This window comes from Pezoporus occidentalis, unplaced genomic scaffold, assembly GCF_034315485.1.
Source record: "Pezoporus occidentalis ecotype Australia unplaced genomic scaffold, CSIRO_AGI_Poc_V1 ctg37, whole genome shotgun sequence".
Lineage (NCBI taxonomy): Eukaryota > Metazoa > Chordata > Aves > Psittaciformes > Psittacidae > Pezoporus > Pezoporus occidentalis.
In genome coordinates this window covers 6,536,146-6,559,464 of record NW_026915691.1, presented here as the reverse complement: position 1 = coordinate 6,559,464, position 23,319 = coordinate 6,536,146, and the positions used below count along the sequence as shown (strand labels likewise).

Sequence of the window (23,319 nt, the reverse complement as noted above, 5' to 3'; positions counted from 1 at the left end):
GCTTAAGGTAATGACTTCTTCAGCACAAAGCCAGCAATTTCTGTCAGCTTGGTTTACAAATGGCTGACTGTGGGGTTAATTTTCAACTGTGGCTCCAAGATTGCTATGCAAAGCGGGGTTGAGGGGCAGGAGAAACCCTATGCCACCCTGAGCAGTGGCATCCCTACTCTGAGGGATGAGCACCATGGAGCAAATCCACCTCGTGTTCCTGTGTCCTTGCCCACAGGCACACCATTTTGTTCTTTTTCCATCAGCAGAAAAGCAAGTGAATGGCAAATCTCAGGCTAACTCCCACATGGTAAGGTTTTTATGCATCCTTCTCAAAGCCAACTTTGCTGCTACACAGCTGAGAACACAGTGCCAAAGCACAAGGGGAGACCACAGTGGGTTTCTCCTCCAGAGGTCTTTAAGGGAGAAGCGTGATGGAGTCAGGCATCTGAGCACACTTCCTACAGCATCATGCAGCAGTATTGGTGTGACACGGGTGGACACTGTAACCCACACTGCTACTACCACTACCAAAGTACTCCAGCCAGCAGCAGCCCCTCCAGCCCTGATGACTGTGCAGAGGTATGGCATTAACAGAGCAGAGCAGACCATCAGCCTGAACAAGCCTGTGAGTGCCTGCTTGGGCTTCAACACCCTTCTCTGGAGCACACAGAAACAGGACAGCAAAGCCAGAAACCAGCAGGCAGATCACCTGCATGCATCACCCGCATCCAACCATCTCACTCCCTGCCTCAAGGAAAACAAAGTGGGTATTATTGCCTTCTCCTGCATGCATCAACTTTCACGTGCTGAAACCTGGAGCTTAACATCTCCAGCTTCCTTCTATAATTAGTGCAGAGAAGTGATGTCTGAGAACAGGAGTCTATTTTAGGTGGTGTGAGTCACCTTCCAGAGATGTATCTGGTTTTGAACTGACCATATAGAAAGATCTGAAAGTAGATACCTAAAATAGATGGTATAAATATGCATTGGAAGCTTGGAGTACGCTGCCCTTTAACTGGGTTATGATGTTCTTCTTTAAACAAGGGTGTGAAAACACTTTGTCACACTGAAATCTAAACCACTGCACCTAGGAGGGCTGTCAGCAGCTGACGCAGGCACAGAGGGGACAAGATGATGCTGGCTGGTGGAGTTCTTGCAAACCATCTCGGTCCAGCATCTTAATCCCACTTGAAAGCAGCAAACTGCTCTGCCCTTGACTTGGTGTGGGCCTGTCTTGCTTTCCAGCATGGCACTGAACTGTGAGAAAAGAACTCTGGTATCACTGAAAAGGAGGGAAAAGTTAATTTAATTTCACCTGTGAAAAAAGGGCCAAAGGCTCAAGAGCTCCTCATGACTGACTCCAAAAGGTGATGTTTTTGTTCTTAGCCATGGCTAAAAGGAGAAGAAACTAAAGATAGGAAAAGGCACTCTCTTGATGCAGTCCTGTATGTCTGTGGGGGAAACAGCCTTATGGAAAGGGCTGCAGTGGAGCTTCAGAGTTTTTCCATACCACAGCTCAAGGTTTGGGGTCTTCTCCTTTTCCCTCATCCTCCTGGTTTTTCTTTTTTCCACTCAGTGTCCCTCTGCCCTTTCACAACAATCTCAGAAACAAAATTTGTATTGTTTAGAGGAATCCCTTCTGTTTGCACAAGCCCAACCCTTCACCTTTTTTGCTTATTGACATCTCACTTCCCATTGTTTCACTTTATCTAGAAACCCTTCAGTCTCCTGTTTCCATTATGAGTTATTGTATCTGTTCCCTTTTTCCACCCTTTGCAATTTATCCTACAGCAAGATCCTCCTTTACCCTCCCAGTTTTTATGAAGATCCTACTAGTCCCTCTGTAAATTCTTCAGAGCTTTAGAGAACCAACCTCACCTTGTCTCTGCATCCTCTCAAACCGCTCACTGAATGTGCTTCTTGTTAGTTTTCAGGATCTGTTAGAATTAAACCCCAGTAAGAAACGTGCCACGTTGGTGGGGGATAGCACATTGGGAGCAGACACAGGCCTCTCCCCAGCTGCCTGGGCAGAGCCCAGCCTGGGATTGATAAATTACACCCGGAGGTAACTAATAAATCTGAGGAGTCATTTGGGTTTTATGAACAGGAGCAGTGGGGGATCCAGCTGCCGAAGGAATCTGGGTGGAAGAAGAGCACCTGCTCCCTGTTGTACCTAATGTCCACCTGCAGAGCTGCCACCAACCAGAGCAGGTCCTCCCATGCTGGGATGGGAAATACGTAGTCACTGGAGTTTGTTCTGAGGCACGTGGCAGGAGTGCAGCTGGCACATCCTACTGCTGTTATGGGTCCACTGGTGGTGGTGGCGTGGCCAAGCACAGCATCAGCCACCCAGGCAGGACTGCAGGGCCAGCAGTGAGGAGGGAAGGATGTACTGGGGTTAAAGCTATGCCCCAGGACCCAGCAATGCTGCAGTCCTGTCAGGGGCTTTACAAACTGGAGACACTTTCTCCATCCATGCCTGCCTGTTCGCAGTCTCAGTGCAGCAGAGAAGCTCCTTACAAGGGGTAAGGCTGGACTCGGACATGGTATCCTGGGACTCCCCAGCTCCTCTCACCCAAATGTTGCTGGCTTCGTCCCCACCATGGCCCTGACCAACTGTCCCTACTCCCCACTGAGCACAGACTCCAGAAGACAAAGGCATCTCTTGTGCTACCATTTCAATACCCAGCACCAGGGACTGTTTTCTATCAACGTCACCATGATGCATATGTCAAATAACCATCCCATGGGAAACATTCTCTGCTATCAAAACGAGCATTTAGGCATTATCTCAGAAGTTTGGGAAACACATTCCTTATCTTTCTAGGTTGGAAGCATGTTTACAATGCCCACATCATAGAAATCTGCAAAACAAAAAATAGGATAAATCATTAACTATGCATCTGGTCCTAGACAATACTGCAACCGATTCTATTCAAAAGCGGAGGTCAAGAAAAACCCCATCTGCTGTAGTACTGCCCAAAATACCATTTCCTGTTTTCTCCAGATCACAAACTCCCCGTGGCAAGCAGCCTTTCATACCTCTGTGTTTCACAGAGCTGAACACATAGTTGCTAGCAAGCACATAGCAACCACCACACTTCATATATCCAGAAGGGAGGATCACAGGACGTGATCACGGGAGAGATCAGGCAAGACGTGAACATCATTAAGGCAGCCTGGAAGAGCTTTCCTGACACAAGCAGCAGCTCCAGGAAAACCAGGAACACTGATGGGCAGCTTGGCTCACCTCCTGGGTGCAAAAGGAGCAGGCCAGTGGCATCCACTTCATCTATCATGGGAAAAAAATTCTTTCCCCTGATACGAGTTGTATTAGGCATTAGAACACAAGGTAGACGTTGAGCCTCAAATCACAAAGCTGCATTAAAGCTTGTATTTCCCCATTGACCTCATGGGAACAGAGGATCAGAAACTCGTTTGGAAATTCAGATGTGTTTGGGATTAAGTACTGCACACTGAGAGATGCAATCATTATTCTGCTCCCACCTTTGCTGGCCTCTCCTGAGGCTCTCTCTGATTTATTTGGTACCAAATAGGATCTCCGACATCTAAATGTCATTTATTCAAAGCTGTTCTCTCTCTGGGCAGGGAGGATGAAAGAAGAGTCTGTTCTGTACTCCTCATTGCCACGCCTAGGGGATAAATCTGTCTTCTCCCCTGGGGCATTGAGTACAGAGCTGGTTTAGGTGGTGTGACCCACCACAGCTACTATTAAGTGCAGAGCATCCAGGCTAAAGCACCCACAGGGGACAAGTGCTTCCTGTGATAGTTATGCTGACAGACACCAGTGAGATGGGGCATTTTGATCCCACTCTGGCCAGACTTAGGGCAGCAGTGGCAGAAGTCGTCCCAGGAGAGCTGCCAAAGCAGAGCCAGAACATCCCTGTCCTCTCTCCTGCAGAAGAAAGCACAGCAGTGTTGTGCTACCTCCTGCTCAGAGGACAGCCACACTACTGAGCAATACAACCTCCGCATCCAGAATCACGGAGACACAGCAGATTTGGATATCACATCCAGTGAGAGGTCTCACCGTGCTCCTGGACCACGTCTGGTGTCTACAACACGTTTTTCATTGCAGAACATCAACCCAAAATCCACCCCCTTGGTCATAATCAGCAGCCGTGACTTTTTTTCACCTCCTTTTGTAAACAGGGCTGCTCTGACTTGTTCACAACACGGGCTGTGTATAGCATCAGAGGGGGATTACACACTGCCAATTACCACGTTAAAGTTCAAGTGGAACACTGTACTAATTGCCTTGTTACAGCTATTAAAGCTATATTATGCAAGCAAGGCACTCTCTTAAGAGTATCTGCATGCTCCATAGTGATACATGAGGTATAACATGATCTGCTAAGAAGCGATTGCTGATACAATCATAGCCTCTTTTGTAATGTATAAATTATATTTTTATGTATTAGATATAATTATAATAATAGGGGCTTATATATATATATCTATAAAAAGAAGATAAACGTTTAGGTTCAAAGTTTGCCAGACTACCAAAAGCAACTGGTCTGTCAGTGCCTGGCCACCACATCAAAAGCACTTACACTGTACTGGGCAAATCCAAACTCTTGAGCAGCACCAAATGCAGCAAGAAGTACCACTCTTACAAGGAAGAGGAAAGGAGACATCTCATCTCTTCCCAGCAACCGAGGGCTGCCTTACCAGCTGGCAACAGGTATTTCAGTGATCCCTGCCTTCCCAGGGTCTGATCCCTCAGGCATACAGATATAGGGGAAGCCCCATCAGATTTCATGCAATGCTCTCTTGCATCTTTGCAGGGAGCTGATTCACTGCCTTTTAGAGGTCTTACAGGCAGACAAATGTGTGAGCTGCTGTGTGGATTTCCAGCTGGGGGGGAGTGAGATGATGTGACTGGCACTATGGCTTTCTGCTGTCTCCCCGCTTTCCACCATCATGCTCAAATCAACCTCCTGGATCATACTCAGATGCACAGACAGGAGTCGTATCTGCTGTTCAGACATTGCATGAAAGTGTCAGACTATTAATAGGAGGTTACTAACTATTCCCTCATGGCAATGTTGATGAAAGGCAGGATGAAAAGGACAGAATGAGATAAAAATCAGCTTTAAAAGGCAGCTGTAGGGTTTTATCCTCAACCAGCTTCACAGCTGAGTTTCAAGTCCAGCTTCCAAAACCACGGTTCAGACCACTGGAGTAGGGTCTGTGTCTGTAAAATGCCTCCCCAAACTGGAAGCTATTTTGACGAAGAAAGCTAAAGACCTGAAGCAAGGTGGAGATGAAGCGAAGAGCATGAAGTTCCCAGGCCAAAGGGGTGTGCACATCCATCTCCTGCACTGTTCCCAGTACTTCCATGTGCTCTAGATGTGTAAAATCACCACAAACACTGGGTGTGCTGCCCAGCTGGTCTCCAGTGGATGCTATATGGCCACAGAGGCTTCAGCCTACATGTCAGTAGGTATCTCAGCAACTCACTACTGTGGGACCAGAGCAGAGACAAAGGTCTCAGTCTTCAGTTTCTTGAAAGGCTCCTTCACTGGTTCAGGTTGAGGACACCAGCAAAGCAAACGCTGGGGCCAGTGACTTCCATTGTGGTTGGCTGAAAGATTTTGGAGATTAAGGGAAATAACACGGAGAAAGAATCTCCTTTCTGTGCCAGAAAAACACATAGCCAAAAGCTTTTCACCATGCAGGAGAGGATGGGGATTTGGGGGGCCTATAGTAATACCCAGTAAAGTCAGTGGAAATATTCTGTGATTACTTCAGCGGGCCCACCTGAGGAAAGATCAGTGCTGAAGGATCCTTTAACCCTAAATTCAACTCTCCAAGAGCCAGTCTGATCAGATTTCTATTCCTGTGTTTTTCTGGGGGATTGATTGGGAAGAGGAGGCAGATAAGAGCTGGGGTCAAAAACTGATCATTCTTTTCTTTCTGTTTGAAACTGTAGCTTAATTTTATCAGTATCAGCCTGGTACAGCCACGGTACCAGCATACTGCACAGGCTGGCTGGTCTCACCACCGAAGTGCAATCCTTCCAGGTTTATAGCATCGCATCAAAGGGAGGGCAGAGCAACGAATTCATTTTGGCATGATCTTTAATAGGACGTCTGAGGAAAAACTGAGAAGAAAGCAGCATTTCACAGAGACAGTAATGAGAGATGCAGTAATATTCTGGTCTAAATATGAGCTCCTCTAAACTATCCAAATTAAGCTCCAGTCTGGATACATTTTATAGGGAGTATGCATCATGCTAGACATAAGCTACAACTATAAATAGGCAACTTTTAGCAAGGAAATAACACTGCAAGCTAACCAAACAAATGGCTTCCGCACAACTTCGTCTCTCATGTTAACCACTGCCTGGGTCTCCCTGTGGCACACAGGGACCTCTAATGGCAGCACGACTCAGGGCACAGAAGCCCATGCTTGTGCGGCCCTTTGTAGGGCTGAAGCTGACTCTCCCCAAGCCCCAATAAATCCGAGGTGATCTGGAGCAGGTGCTGCTGTGAGTTCTCAGGAAGCCAACAAATCCACCCAGAGTCAGCAGGACTCACGCTGGTACCTCTGCAGTCCAAGAGATTAAAGCAATATGCCAGCAGGCCTTTTATAACGCATCAGTGTGTGCTTTAAAGCCCCGCAGGGGCACACTAACTCAATTACTGCACGATGTGGACTCCTCACCAACCCATCCCCTAATAATGAACAGACCTGCAGGTTCCAAATCTTTAAGGGGAACGAAAACACCACCAAATAGATTAGCTCCACAGTTGTGCTATTAATTATGGGTCATTTAGTTCAGTTAATCAATAGGCAGACTTCTTTAACCGGCTAATTATGCCAAACTGCTTCCACAATGAGCAGGTTTGCTGCTAGTTGTTAACCATGAAGGGATAATATTTCACTGTAAAGATAAGCACAGTCCCAGCCCTCAAATGCTTTGCAGGGCTCTGAGTTTATGTTGTCACTGGTTGCAATTTAATCTGTTCCACACCTAACAGACTTACAGAGGGACAAAACGGTACCAGCATCACTGGCTTCTTGGTGCTAAACCATCACGGTAAATATCTGGTCATCTCCTCAAGGGAGTCATTCAGATCATTTACTCTCCAAATCCTTCCATGTCCAGGCTAAATAGGAGCTAAAAAGTATCTTTGCAAACCAACCAGATGAACTTCTTAGTGTAGCCCAGGTAAAACCAACCAGCCTGCGCTGCCTTTCAGGCTGGGATATAGTTCCCTCCTTTGCTTTGCCAGGCAGTTGCATGAGACAACATATCCAACATATCTCAGCCAAGGCAGGAGTCTGAAAAGCTAAACCACATCCTTTGTTTGGACCTTGAAAAAGCAGATCAGCCTGTGGAGGTGGGGGTCTAGGTCTTCAGTCTGCCAAACCAGATAAAAGGTCAAGACAACCTCTTGTTAATTGTAATTGTTTAGAAAAAGGAATGGATTCGGTTGCACACTTGAAGAGCTGATTACTGGATTCAAGGCCTCTGCTGAGGTCATCAAATAGTTATTGCAATAGAGCAAGATAAGAGCCGAGTGATAGCAGAAGTCTGTAGCTGAATTTCCTGGATATTTGCTTTAACAAAACAACCCATGCTTGGGTTTGCTAGCAAATTGCTTTAGCTGAAGAACAGCAGCTTGCTGAGCAAGCAGCTTCACCAGAGCACTGTCTGAGGTGCAAGGCAAGTTGGGGTCTCCACTCTCACTGATGGGGTTTCAAACACCCCTCACCTGAGAGACTCCATTCCCAGCCCCAGGGAGTGGTAACAGCACTGGCACATCAGCTCAGGGATTGTCCTCAGTGCTTCCACTGACTTCTGAATGAGTGTAATGCAAGTCACATTTCCTGTCCTACTTGTATTCCCCTTTTTTAACTCCCATCTACTGGCAAACCGACGTTGGCTTTTGCTGCTTGAGAAAGCATTATTGTAATAAAGAAATGCAAACACAAGCTCTGGCAGTGTTTGCCAAAGATTTATCTCCATGGAAAAGTCATACTGTTGTAACTACACCAGGATGACTAATATAGTTTGATGCTGTCATAAAAACACAACTAAACAACTAAAGACAACACAACTAAAGAGAACAAATAAGCTATGCCAGTAGCATTAGTTACCTTTAACTAGAGGAGAGTTCAATGTGTCAATATGAATGTTCAGAACAGCTTCAGATTAAATCACTGTATGTCTAATTCAGCCCATTACACCAGTGCAAAACTTACATTGCTCTAAATCTCAGTAACAGAGGAAGCTTGAAACACACAGCCTCAGGTGGCACAGCAACCAATGTCCCACAAGCTGTCTCTGCCACCTCTGTTCACATCTCTGAAGGCTTTCCTGGGACCACTTCAGTGCATTCAACCACAACAGACTTCAATAGTTACAAGGGAGAAGTTTGTTGCAGGTAGAAGTTTTATTTTCACCTTCTTTCTGGCACCTGGAGATGTAGTGTTTCAAAAGGGAAGCAAAGCTTAACTTCACCAGTTGTCTGCAATCAGCTGTAAGGCATACTGTTGAAGCACAAGCTTTCTGTAAGCTTTTCAGGTTATTATTTTCTAACCTCCTAAAACATTAAAAAGGCTGCAGCATTGACTGGAAAAACAGAAGACAGACTTAGAGAAAAAAGGGCTTTGCTGAATTATGAAATCTTAAAGAAGTGATAAGGTTTGTGTCCTCGAGGTTGCTTGTTAACCGACTGCAGTGTTTTCCTGCTGAAAAACAAGGTGCTATGAGAAAGGGCTACAGGTTGGATTCCAGGGGAGTTTGGACAGAGCTGTAGGATCAGATTCCAGGCTAATTCAGGGATTGCTCTGGAAAAAGTGCTATTGAAATTTAAACCCCCTCCTTACCAGTATAAGGATCATACATTCCCACATGCAACTGATTTACTAAACATCAGTGCATCTGCCAGGAGCTGGATTTTCAGCCTAGAAATTGGGAATAAGAAGCTTAATAGTTTATGTAAAGAAACAAAAAAAACCCTGGACTTTTTACCCAGATCACTAGAAAACAATGGGATAAGGAGTATTCCCTTTGGGACACGTGGTGCTAGATTGCAGATGTGATTTACAGAGACATTCAATCAGATGGCACATCAAAAGCAATGGTAAATTACACATCTTCAATAAAAAACCCCATTAAGTCATAGATACTTGGCCATGGAGGAAGGCAATTAGACTTCAGCATTATTTGTTAAACAACAGGCACAAGATGATACGCAGTGAATTTTTTGCAATAATAACCATTCCTGACCATTCATTTTGCAGGGGATAAATCTGTCACTTGAGTGAAAACAATTGACAGCACCATTTATTACCTTGCATGCTTCAGAATAACAGCAAAATTTACATGTTGCCCTTTGGCACTGGGACTTTCAGCTTGCTTAGAAACAAGGCAAAAATATCTACAGACCTGGTAGCAAGGATTTAAGCAGCAGCTGACCTTATGTGGTTTATTTAAGCTTCTATAACAGTCCACTCATGTTCAGCCCCTGGTTATAGAAGAAATAGGCTCTCCTGGAGAATCCACAGCCTTGAGACTGCAACACAAAGGGTCACGCAGAGGTCTCTCTATCTGATAGTTCAGAGTAACGCTTTAGCTCTGATCCTCTGAGATATCCCCTGGGAATTAAAGATATTTGGTTTTCTTTCAGAGGCTTTAAAGAGCTGGGTCTATTAAGAAATAAAAAGGAAATCTTCCCCTAGCTCATGAAGATAAATCTTAGCTTTCTTTTTCACGTGAAGAAGGCCAGATCCTTTATGACATCCAAGCCATTTAGCCCAACAAAACCTAAGGGAAATGGTGTGTTACTAGAAGAGAAAATACTCAGCCAAAACTATAAATGTCCTAAGACGGTGCCCTTTATAGTAACATCTTTGCACTATTAGCTGTTGGATGGTGTTTCTTTTTAACACATTTACTAGCGAGGTTACTAGCCTTCCTATGGCACCTGTTACAAATACATGAGCCACTGAGATTACAAGAGCTAAAATACACAGCTTTCCCCACCTCAAAACCACTCAATTCACAGATGTCCATTCCAGCTCCTGAAGGTTCACGCTGCTCTTCCCTTTGGCAATGGATCCCCCAGTCCACAGAAAGGGCAGGGCAACACCTTGTAACTCTCATTATACCTTAAATTTAGAGTGGACTGCTATGTTTATTTTCACTTTTCCCCACTGTTTGATAGCATACAACAGGGTCAAGAGACCGGCCATTTACTATGAAGCTCTATTATTCCCAAGCACTGTTCTACACATTGTAAAATCCTAGGGAGATTAATGCAGCTGGCAGTAGCACTTTTATTCTTAACACATACCCTGTGCCTTTGTGCCTCCTCCCACAGCACCCTGGTCTTTGTAGAGCTACCAAGAAGCTGTCACTCTGAAGTGTCCAATTCTCAGCACTGAGACATAGTCTGGAGAAAGGAAATGATATCTTGGGTTTCAGGGATCTTAGTGGAAGGTTTTAGCCCTTTGCTGTTACAGAACATTCAGAGAGATCCAGGCTATATCTGGTTTCTCAGTCTTTTTTTCTTCTCCTATTCTAACTCCTGGAGATGCTAACATATAATCAAAATGTCTTTTTTTTCCTTTTTCTTTCTTCTTTCCTAGTTGTCACCAATCTGTAGTTATGTTGTCAAATAAACTGCTGATACAGGTATATCATTTACTGTAATTTCTAGCAATGCTGAGAGGGGAGCTTCTTTTTATTTTCCCTCTTTAAACACGGCAGCATAAAATTCCACCCGACTTGCATGTCACTTCAGAGCTCAAAAATCCCCCAAACTAAGATCTCCATTTGAGTTCATTGAATGACAAAGAAACAGACCTGGACAGCCCAGAACCATGAAAGCCCAGAAACAGACCAGAAACCACTGAGGAATCTGAGGTTTAAACCTCTCCCTTGCCGGTAAAGTCAAGAAATGAAGACTCAAGGTAGGGGTTATTTAACCATTCATTCCAACATTCAGAGGATACAGCTGCTCCTCAGAAGAGCCAGGGTAAGACAGTGTAGATTGTTCTTGTTTTTACACTGTTTTACACACAAATGTGCCAATGTTTGGGACCTCAATGCAGATTTCTGGTTTCCTCTAGGCCAAAAGCATTTGTTCCCTTTCTCAGGTCTGATGTGTGAGCCCTGAAAAGGAATTGTGCATAGTCTGGCTATAGCTTTGTAAGGTGAAAGCTAGATTTTGTTTTCTGTTAACCAGGCCTAAAATTCTTTATCCCATTCCCTTCCTTGTCTCTTGCTCCACATCTGCCATCTTCTTAAAACAAACAAAATTTGGCAACAGATAGAGCAGCACAGTACCAGGCTTGTGGGGCAAACAGAGGTCACATACCCTACCTTTCTGTGGAGTCTAAGAGCAGAGTGCTTAGTGTTATTAGCTTTTCTGATGAGAAATCAATCCCAAATTGGACATAGGGGTGCCATGGACAGACTGATAAAAGTATCATTAATTTTTTCAGAATGGGCTATTTACTACTTACTCGTGACTGCAACAGCAGACTGGAAGCTGTACTTCAGTGATACGCTGCTATCATACTTTGTGATAAGGCTGAAACCATTAGGCAAACAATAAAAAATAAATAAAGGGGAATGTGCTCATATAAATGCTAGGAGAATACTCTAAGGCAAGCTGGACATGTGCTTAGGGAAATGACACCCCTAAATTACATCCTGCTTTCCTAGGTCTACTTCTGCTACTTCTTTGCAGGGATATCTGAAAGTATAAAATAGTCTCCTATCTATTTCAGGTAGGTGCCGTAGGATCCAGTTCTACCCACAAAAACTTCACCCAAAAGTCTATAGAACAGAGGGATCAGATGCTGTTTCCCTTTCTCAGACACACTCAGAAATAGGCAGATGAGCAGTTATTACACAGCTTTCCTCACAGCCCTCAGCGAGGGATGACATCCTTTATTGTAGAAATGGGGAGTGCAAGTCACAGTCATGCACTGCCAGGCATGGCAGAGTTTCCCCATGTACTGCTGCAGGGGTTCACTCACCAGCAGAATGACAACAGCAAAAAACCCCACCAGATGAATCACATTGAAGTCCAGCTAACCTTCACTGCAATCGTGGGAACAAACTGACACTGACACCCACACAGCCTGTAAGGCAGTGGGATGATTGCCTGGCTTTGACACAGTCTTCTCAGGGCCTTCTGCTGCTCAGATTGCCTTTATCTGAAGTTTCTGCATCCCAGGGAGCAGGGCAGGTGCATGCAACAGGAGGACTTCTGACCAGCCTGGGGCACGCAGGTCTTCAGGAAGGTGACTACAAGGCCCATTGCAGCCTGTATTCAGTCTTCCCTATTCTCAAGTGCCTAGAAGGAACTGAAAGAAGTCGTGTCTTAGGATCGGGGAAATCAGAGCGGGGCACTGCCCTGAGTCCAGTCATGGCCTCTTGCAGCATAAGAGAGCCACCCATTTGTTTAAAATACTCCCTCAGCTTCTCTATCTCTTGTTTCACTTCCCTTCTCTGCCCTGCTCTTTGACACTGCAGACCTCATGTCAGGACCTTAAAACCCGGGAGCCAGCAGCCAGGCAAGCTCAGCTCACTTCTCCCACTCACAGCCCAGCAGGTGTTTGCCTGGCTTGACAGCTTTTGCAGCACCATTTGCTCCACCACAGCAGGGAACATCCAAAGGGGTCTGAAATTCACTGCTTTAGTGCCCCTCAGATAATTCCCTGTATAAGCAGTGCTCTTCTCATGTGGCAAGCATGCTGATGTACACTAGCACATCTGAGTTACTTTGATCCAGAAAGGTCTTCCCCCAGCTCCACCAGGAAACCATCAGACAGAGGCTGAGGGTCCTGTCTGAGCGCAATGGACACCAAAGGAGTAGCACAACAGCCAGAATCTGTGCAAAACGGGGCACAGAGTTTCCCAACACCAGGAGACACCAGTTATCTTAAACCACTGCCACCACGACCCAAACCAAATAACAACCCCTTATCACAGCACATTTATTTATTTATTTGCATTTCCAGAATAACCGGGGGGGGGGGGGGGGGGGGGGGGGGGGGGAGAGAAAAATCATTATCTAAAAGGAGGAAAAATATTTCTATTTCAGAGCTTTGCGAGTTGCTCCAGGTCGTTTGCAGCCCAGCAATCTGAAATGTCTGCTCTTGCAAAGCTGTCTACATTTTTTGGCACAGCTTAGTTTTTCCCTGCAAATCCCATGTGATTAATCTGTTCTTCAGAAAGCAAAAGGCAAACGAGGAAGTCCAGTTACGACAGAAACATATGGGAATCTTCTTGTGAGTTTTAATAGGAACTGAACTCAACCCTGGGTTAACTGAAGACGTTGGAACAGTCCCTGACTTGAGACAGACACAGTAAATGCTTGGGATGCCAGACATTAGGAACAGACCTTGACGATCGACCTTTTGCATACCCAGATAGCGATACTCCCAGCTCTGTCTGACCAGCACAGCCGCTTGTAGGGCACCTAAAAACAGGAGCTGTATCCAACAGAGCAGGGTCTCAAGGGTTAATTATTGTGGCTGCCCCTCAAGGCTGACCGATAAATGAATACAAACAGGGCACGCACACACCAGCCATGTGTGCAATGCACCTTTTATGGGAGCCACAGCTAACGACGTGCCAGGGTCTGGCGGATTGCTTTGCAGACCACCCATGGGCTGCAGCCCAGCAGCCTCACACATGCCAGTGAGGGTTGGCTCTGCACCAAGGGAGAGTAGGAAACCTCCTCAGGAACATGAGTTCCTCCCAGCTTCATCCCTGACTGCAGAGACCACATAAACCGCAGGAGAGAACATCAAGGGGGAAAGTCTACCTGGGTCTAGGGTAAATCACAGGAACGAGACACCTCACAAGTCACCTTGTGCAGCTCCTTCAACAGCCACAGCTACCACAAGGCTTCTCCCTCCAGCAGCCACCCTGTAAGAGCTTGTTAACAAAACAAGCCCATAAGCACCGCTGCTCTCCAAGCCAGACACATGAATCATGAGATCATAAATAGAGCTGATCGAATCATAACTAACATGCTTGACAACTTTCACTGCTTGCTCTCCTTTTGTCTTACATGATGGGGAGAAAAGGGGACTTGGAAATGAAAGGAGAAGCCCATGATATGTCATTGCAGCCTCAGAGGTGTTAACTGGGATCTGTGGGCAGCAAACGTGCTTCTTACGGAGCAATGTAAAACAAGCTGGATGCATCACATCCTGCGTGCCTGAGCACTGCAGTGAGGGACACGATGCAGGCAACCTCCCAGCACAGCAGGCAGGGGCCCAAATGGGAAGCATATGGTGGAGAGAGGGAGACAGGGTGGTGCAGCACAGCCCATACTGGGCTGTTCAGCTGCAGGTATATGAGAATCATGCTGAAAGCATAATTTCTATAAACAGAAAATGACAACCATAGTAAGTCATAACAATGAAGACAACCGATAAAAATCAGCAACAGCCAGGAAAATACGCTTCCTATCTTCATCCATAAAACAAGGATAACAATATCCCCTTACCTGACAGATAAAGCATTTCTGTGGGTCTTCAGTTACTGGGTCAGGAGCATCTTTTGGGACTCAAGCAATACTCAGAGAAACAAAGGCTCTTGCCTCAGGAGGTAACAAGCAAGGCAGCTGCTGAGACAGCCCCAGCCCTGGGCATCAGACACCTCGCAGTTAAGGCTGAGACAAACCATCACCCATGGGTAGCGCCTGTCTCAGCAGGGCCCATGGCCAGGCAGAGCCATGGCAAAGCTGGAGACACTCTGCAGCATCACCAGGAAAAGAGAACAGCTCCAAACAGAGCTGAAATGGGCTCCTAGAGCTGCAGATGAGGCCCATCAGAGAAATCAAGGCTAATTAGTGCCTATCAGTCAAGTGCAGGTGAAGCTCTTACACCATTCTCCCAAAGCAACCACCATGCAAGATCCATCCCAGCCACAGCAGTTACCCCATGCAAGGTATAAGCCACCATGCCATGGGGCCACTTCTCCCCTTTTGAACTGTCCTACTGCACCTAACCCAGGCTTCAATTCAAGGGGTAGTTCAATGTTAAATGTAGATTCATCAATAGGAAAACTTAAGAAAATGATTCATTTTATGCTGAACATTCAGAACTTTGCCAAAAATTAATTGGGGGTTGGGATTTGTTGAATTAATTCCACCCTTGTGAAATGTATAGGTTTCAGCTGGCCTGCAGTGATACAACCCAGTTTACATACTCAGGCATTGAGTGCACTCAAATTAAAGGAAGGTAGAAGATAAACCAGCTTGAAAGAGTGACACTTACTGAGACCCACAGAAAAGGCTGGGAGAGGGATTCACAGGAGTGAACAGCACAGACCACAAGGCAGAATATTTTAGGCAAAGAAAATGATGTAGAAGTGCTTAGACCCCACTGCAAGGGGATACAGGATTTGGCATTATAGGGGGAAAAGTGGGATAGGGAAGACTACCAGTGGCTTTGCAAACATGTCTTAATCCCCATGAGTCTTCAGGCTAAGCCAAGCCCAGCTTCAAAAGATAGAAATGCTTAAATAAACATGAGTCCATTCATTATTCCTCTGTGTTTCAGATCTTCCCCACCTTCTGCCTGGCTCATTTACTGCAATTAAATACATGTAAACAAATTATACAGGGAAGCTACATTTTTCTGATAAGTGGTCACCTTAACCTCCTCTGCTTTGACTGTGGCTGCTATTCCCCAGGTCACACTGTAATCACTGAGTAATGGGACCAAAGTGAATTGCCAGGGCACTTGGTTCAACAAAACCATCTAGCATCCAAATCACGTATGGAACTGTGCTGCTCACTGCAGCAAGCACTGCTTAGAGCCAGGAAAAAAATGGTAGTGTTATAATTCCTAAAACTCTTAACAAATCTTGCCCTGAACACAGGACATACGCTGCTGGATTGAGCTAGTGAGTGTAGTAATGAACTCTACCACTCATCTACTTTTGTTTTCTTGCTGGCTATGACCTTGTGCACGTTGTGAAACCAGCAAACCGGAGCCTACTGTGAAACAGCGTTCTGGAAACATAGATAAGCTTCTCCAAGCCATTCTAAGAACTGGGGTTTGATTGCCTTGTTTGTAACTCAGTCCAAAATAAGCTTCATCACAATCTGTATGGGCAGGGGAGAATTGCGTGAGCATCCAGTAGAACCTTTTAACAAGACTGGCTTTTTTTAATGCTTTGTTTGCTTTTAGTGGCAAGGTCTGAGCTGAAATATTACTGACAGGGGCAAAGTTTATTACAGTTTCTCAGATAGGAAGCGGATTTTGAGGTAGTATGGACGAGGGGAGGGTATCTCCACTGAATCAAATGGAGTTAACAGTTTATAGTAATTGGTAGTCTTGGCCTGTATTTTCTGTCCTCTATGACACTGACTCTGTTAAACTGCATTGATTGTTTCTAACAGCAAGAAGAAAAAAAAAATACAGGGGAGAATAAATGTTCCTTCCAGATTCAGATTAGAAGATTTTGTGTTCTCCTGAACAGGATTAGGCAGACTGTTTCTCTCCTGTACGTGTATACCACTCCCCTCCCTCCCTCAAATGCAAATATCTCTGCAAAAATGAGTAAGAAAAGTGAAGTTGTCATGAAAAAGAAAGAAATACATTGCCTAAACTGAGCTTGTAGCATGAGTTTTGCAGCTCATGAGAGTGCTCTCATGAGCTCACCTCTCTACATCCCTTTGGAGAAGCAATCTGAAAATACACACATGTGCGCTCCCCCAAGCCAGCACACTGTGCTTTCCTTACTGCCTAAACCCTAGCAGCGGAGGGGAAAGGAGGCTCCTGCATGCAAGTCACTACAGGAAGCCAGGTCATTGTTTTTACATAACCATCTCTATTCTGAGATTTATGAAAAGTTCATAAAGGGAAGGAACAGAGAGCACAGTGACAATGCAACCAAAACTCAGAGATGCAGTGCAGTACTTAGTGGTGTTTACCTGCTCCAATAATTCTGATCCCAGGGCAGAACACTGAGGATTAGCTCCAGACCTCATTAGGCAGGATAGAATTATGTGGGTTAACAAAGTATTATTCTTGGCTTTCTTTTGCATTTTAAAAGTGGCTTGAGACCTATAAAATCCCTTTGAATTTTAATAAAAGTCTTCCGCGATCATTTTTCATCCTGCAGCCCAGTTGAGCTGAACTAATAAATTAGCATGTTATCTGTGAGGATATCCATTAGAGCTTCAAATGAAGGTTATTAGAGCCAAAAAACTAACAATGCCAGTTACAACTGGGGACGAAGCAATCTGGTCCACTGAGCAGTGGGCACTGAGATTAATGAATGAGGGACACATTAACCCTATGAGCCTGCAGGAGATGGGCAGCATGAGGAAGAACCTCTCCAGCTGCCAAAAGGGCAGGCTTTGGATGCCCTGAGCAGGCAGCCAGAGGCAGGGAAAGCCAGGCAGGAGACCACTAGAACTGAGTATGTATGAAAGCTTCAGTGAAGCCTCACCAGGCTTACCCTTGCTGCACTGCTCAGGTGAGTTTTTATTCATACTGAACCGGTACCAGTTGCCCACACACAAGTCCTTGCCCCAGATCAGCTCTGCTTTTTCACTGAGTTGTCTGCCTCAGCTCAAATCCTGCTAAATGCAAGACTACCACAATATGAACATAAATCACACAACTTTCTAGTTGCTACAGCTTCAGGCAGCATAGTGGCAGACATGGTTTGGAGTTGGAGTGATGTATTCATACTTGGCATCAGCTTCCCTGAAGTCTTTTGCTTTTTTCCCTCACACACTGAGATTCCTAACCCAAACGTCAATACGAGTAGAGTGTAATGCTTTTTTTTGCTGCTTTGCAAAGCTCATAAACAGGCAAACTTGAAAAATGAGCTCAGGCTATGAAAGACATGGATAACATGGAAAGCAGATGCTGGGAGACTGTCTCTTTAACAAACTTCATCAGCAGTGCTCTTGGCCCGAGTGCTGTTTGCTCAGTGAATGCTGGCAGGATGCTGGCTACACCTCTTGCTGTCCTGAGCAGCTCTCCAGAGGGCTGCATCTGGTACTCACCGGGGTAACTGAAGCACATTGCAAGGGCAGAGCTGTGCAGCCCCCGAGCTCCCCACACCATCCCCAGCAGAGAGCCAGGACTGTATATCCAGCCTCTAGGGAGCTGCATGCCGATTCCCACTTCCTAGTGGTTCTCCAACAACCCAAAGAAACTGAGGGGTCACAGTGGAGAGGGGGTTAAAAGGGCTTTATACAAACACATGCACCTGGCTGCTAAACAGGACCAAACACCTTCAAAGGGAAAGCCACCATACAAACATATTTTAATCTTCTTGTCCATGCTCGCCTTCTCTTCTACCCTGCCCTATCACTGCAGGACCCATCTTTCTCCCTGCTTGCCTACCTTCTCCTTTTTCTGTCTTATACCTGATTTATTTCCATCCCTTCTTGAAGGAGTATGAGGGTCGCCTATGTGAGCAGGAGCCTGAGGGTTAAGGCACGAACACCAGGAGTGCACAGACAGGTTCATTTACTTTCTCTTCAACATATTTCCCAAGGATCACTTTCAACCTCTCAACTGCTCCAGTCCCCTTGACCCTGTCTCTGAAAGGGCAGGCAGCCCAGGCGCATCCACAGGGTGCTGCGTGGCTCCGTTGTGAGCCCTAAGCATCTTGGCTTCCCTTGAGCAACCTAATCACAAGGCAAGGATTTAAGGCAAATGTCATCACACCGCCTAGTTCACTGAGCCTCAGCAGCTTGGTCGTGCTTCCCTGGACTCCTTTTCTTTACCTTAAACAAGTCCCAGCTCCCTCTTTCAGGGCTTCAGCCTCATACTCACTTCTGCAGCCTGCGCCGACACCACCTCAACGTTAATGCAGACACGGGTTGTTCTTCCCCAAAAGTAAAAAGCTCCTGCTTGAGCCAAGTCTCATAATTCACCCAAAGTGAATTTCAAGACATCTCCAAGCTGCTGCTCTTCCGCTGGGGTCATACAGACACCATTTTGGTACGTCTTCATTTCCAACCTTCCTCCTCTTCGTCTAATTCCCTTTCACCTCCCACTCCTATGCTTCATTACTCTTCTATTCTTATCTAAAAAGGAAAATGTTTCTTTTTACTCTCAATCTGTTCCTTTCCTCCTGTCATTCCCTTCATGTCTCATTCACAATGATATTTTTGTTCATGCAATGACTAGTTTGCTCTTTCTCCTCTTCCCGCTGGGCTACTTTGATCTACTGTTCCTCTGTCTGTTTTACACAATCCTTTTCCTCCTTCCAAAGACACATCAGTCTGTTTCCCATCCTCTCCTCCTTACTCATCTCTCTCCTGCTACTCTGATCTATTCTTGCTGCACCAAACTTGTTTCATGTGTGGATGGTTTTAAAGCCTGCTCTGCTGCCCTGATAAGCGTCACAGTAAGTGCTGGAGGTTATGGTGTGTCAACCCAGTCACCTTGAACCAGCACAAGATGCCACTTGAACACCCTGCCTTAGCCATTCTTTATTAAGAACAACAGCTGACTCCCAAAGGAAAACCTAACCCAGGGAGCACTTAGGATGATAATCCCTTCGTCACTTCAAGTTCAGAAGATGACACTGCAGCACAAACCTGGAAGAACTCCTGGGGACCCATCCCAGTCACTGCCTGGATCTTGAGCAGGAGAGGTGCCGACCAACAGTAATAGCCTTTTCATTGCCTGTAATCAAGAAAATCCCTGAAAAGGACTAAAATTCACTTGCAGCCTCACAGGACTGTGGAGAGAGGAACTTTCAGAGCTGTGTACCCTCAGTTACAATAAATCACAGCAAGATTTGCTGTCAAGCAGCAGGGAGCCTGCTGGCCCCCACAACAGGAAACCTGAGGGTGAAAATTACTCTTCCCCTTCACATGACAGCCTGTCCCTTGCCCAGGGAGCCTGCAAGCAGGGAGAAATAGAAGTCTAAAAACCATGGTTTTCCAGCCTGGGCCAAACAAGACCCTAGCACTTTCTGCAATGCCTCCTGATGAAAACTCACTTCTACCTGACCTGCCTGCTTTGGGGAGAAAGTGGGAAATAATGGCAAGGGAACTGGTGTAGCATCCCCTCCAGAGCCTGAATAACATTCACTCAGGGGCAGGCACTGAAAGCAGGACCTTTTGCAGCTGAAGTTATGGACACAGTGCACAAATGCCATTTGGTGCCCAGCAAGTGCCTCCTGGGCACTAGGGCTGGCTGCCAAGCTGCCTTACCTCAGGGGTCTGATGAGCAGGGCTTAATCTGAAGTTTACAATGGAGTGTTTTGGGCACTTCAATTTATGGAATATCATCCAATGATTTCATTAATGCTGCAGAGCTGTGGGACTGGCGCAAATGTTGGCATTCAGGCCTGGACAGGAGAAAAGAGGCTTACTTCATTTGAACTTTAACTCCAACGTGGAGGCTATGGGAAGAAGTGATGCACTTGTGATAGGACTTTATCAGCAGGGTGAGTCCAAGTTAAAAGACCCAGCTGATAGCAAATGAAACATACTGCTAATTTACCAGAACGTTTGCAGTGTCACTCCCAGAAATCTGGCATTGCTTTCTCTTACCTTACACAGCCATGTGAATCAGTCATTTCCAAGGTAACTGCAATGAGAGCCATGGTAAGGCCAAGTTCTCCTCCCTGATCACCAGCCCTGAATCCCCCAGGCTCACTAATGACAGTGAGTTGCAAGTGAGCTCTGTGTGCACTCAAGCACCTATGAAATAATAAAGCAGCCATAGCAATCTTCGTGTCATTGCAAAGGTTAGGTGCAGGCTGCCCTTTGCATGCCCCAGATCCAGGCCTGGTTTGTGTCCAAGTAGTGTCCAAATAAATAAATAAATAATGGAGATTAAAACCCAAACCAAGATGAAGCAAGTCTCAGCAACTGCTTCACACGTACACATGCACACACAGCACGTTGTTTGATAGTAATGGTCTGAAATATTATCCTTCCCCAATGCTGTAACAGCATCACTTAGAGTCATTACATGAGCATTATGCAGTTCAATTTGGCAGCAGGCAGTTTGCCTGGTTTTTTTTTAGTATAGAAAGGAAGAGCTAGAAGCCTCGTGAACCTTTGTGAGCCCATCCTAAATAATTTCACTGAAATACAAATTACCGTGCCTAAAGTCAGCTCAATCTCTGAGAAATTAAATTAGCCCATTTACTGAATATAGCTATTTCTGTATGCAGGGGAACAGTTCGAGTACCTGATGAGCAGCTATTGCCACTCTGACATTCAACTGCGCCTGTTGCAAGTGGGCACAAGTCTCCTGCATCCTAGATGCCAACCGTATGGCATGTCACAAATGCTCTAGGGCATCACAAATGTCACAAGACGCCTACATTTGGGCACCTGATTCACTCCCACATACCCCTGGCAATGGCAGGTGATGTAACATGGTAAATCTCAGTGTGGTAAATCTCTCCTCTGCATGATTTCCAGCCCACTTCTGGCCATGATCTCACCGAGGCCTCAGAAAATTAACCTCTTGGTATCAAGCCAGCTGATTTAATTAGAAAGGCACAATTAATATTAAACAGTCTACATATACAGCATAGATTTCACATGTAATTGTGCCTCTCCTTTGAGAGTTTACTTACCAATAGTGACAAAATTCTGTCCTTGGAGGTATACTGAAAACCTGTGGGCTCAGATCAGACTGTAGTCAAGGGCAGCATTTGTGCATAAATTGAAGTGACACAGGTTAATAGAGAAGAAAGATAATTTCATTATCTGAATCTGAACAGACCTGGTCACACGAAAAACAAAAAACTTAATGTGGTGCTGATGGCAAGTATTAGTGGATACCTTAATACCTGTCATCACTGAATAAACCGTATAAATACCTAACACAATTGCTGTGTTAGAAAACAGCTTTTGACCTGCAGGTAACATTTCATTTTGAACTCAGCACTAGCCACAAACCCCAAGTCTTTTGAACCTGGAAAGATGTATACACTACACATGCAGTGAACTCCTAGCCCTGAGGCTGAATGTTGCCTTATTTGGTGAAAATTGATTAGATTTGTCAGGTGAATAAAATCCTTTATTAAATTTGTGTGGTTGAAAGCATGCCTGCGAATTTTAGTTTTCATTAGAGCACCGCTGCATTTGTCTGAAGTAGTTAAGAGCATCGCAAGTGATACATTGGTAGCAATTGGACTAAGCCATGGCAGAACCCCCCCAGGAGAACATGCTTTGCCTACAAAACTGAAGGCTAAATGCTGCTGGTTTCAATTTCTCCCCGCCAGAGGGGAGCAGAAGAGGAATTAGGCTAGAAGAAGAGAATATAAACCCCTCAAACCCGCCTTTCCTCACCCATGCAAACGCTGCCGGCAGGGACAGCACAAACACGTCATGATCAGCTGTGAAGTTCAGCAACATGCACGGGAGCAGAGCACTAAGCAGGGTTGCCTGTTTCCAACCCTCCTCTCCTGCTCCCCACCATCCTCTCCACAGAGAGCATATCCACCATCCTATGCCTGGGGAATTCATTTCAGTTACCCAGGTCTGATTTCTAATTATGATGCAGGATGCACAGTAATAAATTTCCTATGGGATACTCATTATATAGAGCATATGAATGTGCTGTAATCAGGCATATTTGTTGCTATGGAAAAACACAGCAAGCATGCAGAGCCTTCTGTGTGGCATCTTCAGTGTCCTCGCACTCGGAGAGCTCCTATTCCTTGGCAGCGTGCGGCACAGCAACATGTTATCTGGCACGAACCCCAAGGATGTTACAAGTTTCAACTGAAAAACTTGCAGGGCTCCTAGCCCATTGCATCTTCAAGGGGCATTAGATGGTGTTTTGCATTATCCCCTTTTAAAGCAAAGGGATCAACGTATTACAGGCAGCATGAGGCTGGAAGTGTGACCTTTTCCTCCTCATTCCTAAAGCCTGTTGTTGTTTCCCTTATATGTATACTGGCCACAGCCACTTTAGAAGGGGAAATGGGATTGTTGGACCATGTATTCACAGTGTTACATGCCCTGGTTACACAGAGCTCAGTGTGACATTCCCTGTGCTCAGGTAAAGGGGTATTAGCCTGAATGCTGAACACCACATAGGGCAAGGCCCAGGTAGGACATGCTGTGCTATAAAAAAGTGACCATGCTTATTAATGAAATCCCTGCTAATCCCTTCTGTGAGCAGCTGGGGAGGTGGGGAGGGTGCCAAAGGGCAGTCCTCTATATGTCACCAAATTAAATGGATCTCGGTGGCACACGGAAACACTCAGCCTGTTTGTTTTATGTCTCCTGTGCTTTAAAGCACTTAACCCACAGCCCAGGCCTGCAGCACATTCCCTGGGGACTCGCACAGTCTCCATAGAGAGACAGGGAC

At 45.6% G+C, this 23,319-nt stretch overlaps 1 long non-coding RNA gene across 1 annotated transcript; it reads right to left on the bottom strand.

Annotated features, from left to right (window-relative positions):
• Positions 1-16,292: 16,292 nt before the first annotated feature.
• LOC134170326 (uncharacterized) lies at positions 16,293-22,228 on the bottom strand. The gene is made up of 3 exons (XR_009967236.1): positions 21,575-22,228; positions 20,193-20,329; positions 16,293-16,396 (listed from the first exon to the last, which is right to left on the bottom strand). It is a non-coding gene; the product is annotated as an uncharacterized LOC134170326 (long non-coding RNA).
• Positions 22,229-23,319: the final 1,091 nt, after the last annotated feature.